The sequence below is a fragment of the Geospiza fortis genome, unplaced genomic scaffold, assembly GCF_000277835.1.
Source record: "Geospiza fortis unplaced genomic scaffold, GeoFor_1.0 scaffold188, whole genome shotgun sequence".
NCBI classification, from domain to species: Eukaryota; Metazoa; Chordata; class Aves; order Passeriformes; family Thraupidae; genus Geospiza; species Geospiza fortis.
In genome coordinates this window covers 4,067,794-4,070,321 of record NW_005054337.1, presented here as the reverse complement: position 1 = coordinate 4,070,321, position 2,528 = coordinate 4,067,794, and positions in this window count along the sequence as shown.

The following is a 2,528-nucleotide window of genomic DNA, read 5'->3' as shown; positions in this document are numbered from 1 at the left end:
GCCGGGCGGCTCCTGCCACTCCCCCGGCGCCTCCCCCAGCCCGCTCCGAGCCGGGGTCACGCCGGCTGGTTTGGGGTGCCTGGAGGGAGCAGGAGGCAGAGGGGCGGCAGAGGGGTGCCTGAGGAGGGGAGCCAAAGCTTTCAGCCTGTTTCTGTTCTGTCCCACTCGCGGTCAGGAGAAACCTCCCAGTTTTCCACACCGGGGGATGGAAGCTTGTACCCCATGAGCCACCCTCACTGCCATTCCTGAGAGCCTTTCTCCTGGCTGCGAGGCTCAGAAATACCGGGAGGACACTGGCAGTGTTCCATGGGGCTCCTGCTGCCATTGCCGGTGCCGCAGGCAGTGCCAGCAGGCAGAGATGCACCGGGCTGTCTGCCCCAGCTCAGCCAGAGTGAGCCCTGCTCCAGAGCTGGCCCTCCCTACAGCTGCTCCTGCTGCCTACTTCAATCTCCCTCCCCAAGCACAAAAACCCGTTCCCCGTTCCTCCTTCCAGCCGTCCAGACCCGTGCAGGGAGGACCTGAGATGGGCTGTATTCTTCCTTTCCTGTCACAGGAGACACCCAGAAAATGCAAAACTCGGGCAAGGGTTAAAAGCAGCGAGCCCAAAGCAGACCCCGGGGAAGGGCAGCCCCGATCGCATTGCTGAGCAGCTGCTGCAGCATAAACGGGGCCGGAAGTCACTCGGACCTGCAGGCGCGGGAGTTAACGGGGAAGCAATCAGGGGTTTCCCCTCATAAGCCATTTCGACCTTGGGGAAACGGCTTGAGGTGAAAGGCTAGGCTCTGGAGAGAGTGCGTCCGCTTGCTTTCCGGGAATTGAGTCCGGGCAGGGGCGGGAGGAGGCTGGTATCTCATCAGCCAGTGAGGAGGAGGAGGAGGAGGAGGAAGGGTGAGTCCTGCCCAGCCGTCCCGACTCGCGTCCATCCCTCCTCGGGAGCGGCCGAGCATCTCCGCTGGACCACGCTCGGGGACACGGTGGGCAAGCCCAAAACGCAGATGGGATGGGGGTTGGCTGCGTGTTGAGGGTACCAGTGTGTTTGTTGACTTCAGAAAGCACTTGCTGGAGCAGATAAGCGGCGGGAAACGTGTGTTATTTCCTGCCGGTGCAATAAAATCTCACCGTTCACCGTTATGGGTGTGCCGCCGAAAAGCTGAAGTGTGGAACTCTTTCCTTGTGGTGAAGATACAGCTTTGCTGCGGTTTGCAGATGCTCTGGTGGGTGTGTGCCGCTGGAGTGACAGCAGCAGGGGGGGTCCTTGGGGATGCACCCCTCAGGGAAGTGACCCCGTCCTGCCCTACTCCTGCCCCCCTCGCCTCTGCACCTCAGCTGCTCCTGCAGCCTGGGCTTGGGGCGGCACTTGCAGAGCAACTTCATGGAGCTGTGGAAGGGCAACAAGAGGAGAGGAACAGTTCCCTCTGTCCCAGAGTATCAACCTTTGGGGAAACTGAGGCAGAGACAGCAGCTGGCTGGGAGGGCTTCTGTGGTCGTGGGAAGGGTCATGATATGCTCTCAGCAATGAAGGCAAAGCTTTCTCTGTCCTGAGAATGAAAGCTTGGAGCTGGTGCCTCCTGCCATGGGAAGAGAGGAGCAGGGCAGGTCATGGGGAGCTCTACCCATGGGGAGAGCCCCATGCCCTCCACATCTCCTGTTCTCTGGACCCTTTGGAGGCACAATCACAGAGCTTTTCCCTTGTGCCTGCCTCCTGTGTGTATTAGGTGTTCACTTGACCCATGGTTTCACTCACACTACAGGTGCTACTGCCAGCTCTGCCCAAACATCCTGCATGAGGATGCTCCCCTCTGCCTCCTGGCTCTGGCAGGCAACAGCAGTGCTGATGTCAGGATGAGAACAAAGGGCCAAGACAGCTCCTGCAAACACAGAACCTGAATCATGTGTTTCCAGGAAAAATAAAAAACCCATTTGATCCACTCGATTTTTTTTTCCAGTTGAGCACTGCATTCCTGTGCTCAGTTTCTGAAAATGTTTCACAGTAACAAGGAGCTCATCCACCTCTCTCTCACCCAACTCTATGCATTTAAAAATCATTGATCATGAGAATGGCTTGGAAAAGCAATTCTGATGCATGTTGTTTACTCATCCAGCAGGACAGTTTTCCTTCAGCTGCTGCGTGTGCTTGCACAGAAATGAGCTGTGTTCTGCTGCTCATCACTGGCTCAGGAGTGTGGTTGGCACATCCCAGGCTGTGTGCAGATGTGGTCTTGTGCCTTGAGGACAGGAGTGAATTTTCTTTCAGTTTGGGGATTTTTATCTTTACACATCACCTGTGGATGGGGTGGAATATTCCTCTGTTGCCCCACATGAGCAGGCAAAGCCAGGACCCTGCGTCAGAGCCTCAAATAACCACGTTTCCAGGGTAGCAGGGCTTTAGAGGGAAATATTGTGAGACTAGCAATCAAACTGCAAGAGTTGATTTCCCTGTATTCATAGGGAAAAATAACTCTGAATTATTTGGAATCATTAATTCATTATTTAGATGCTTAGTGAATCAGGGAGACATTCTGCGGGGG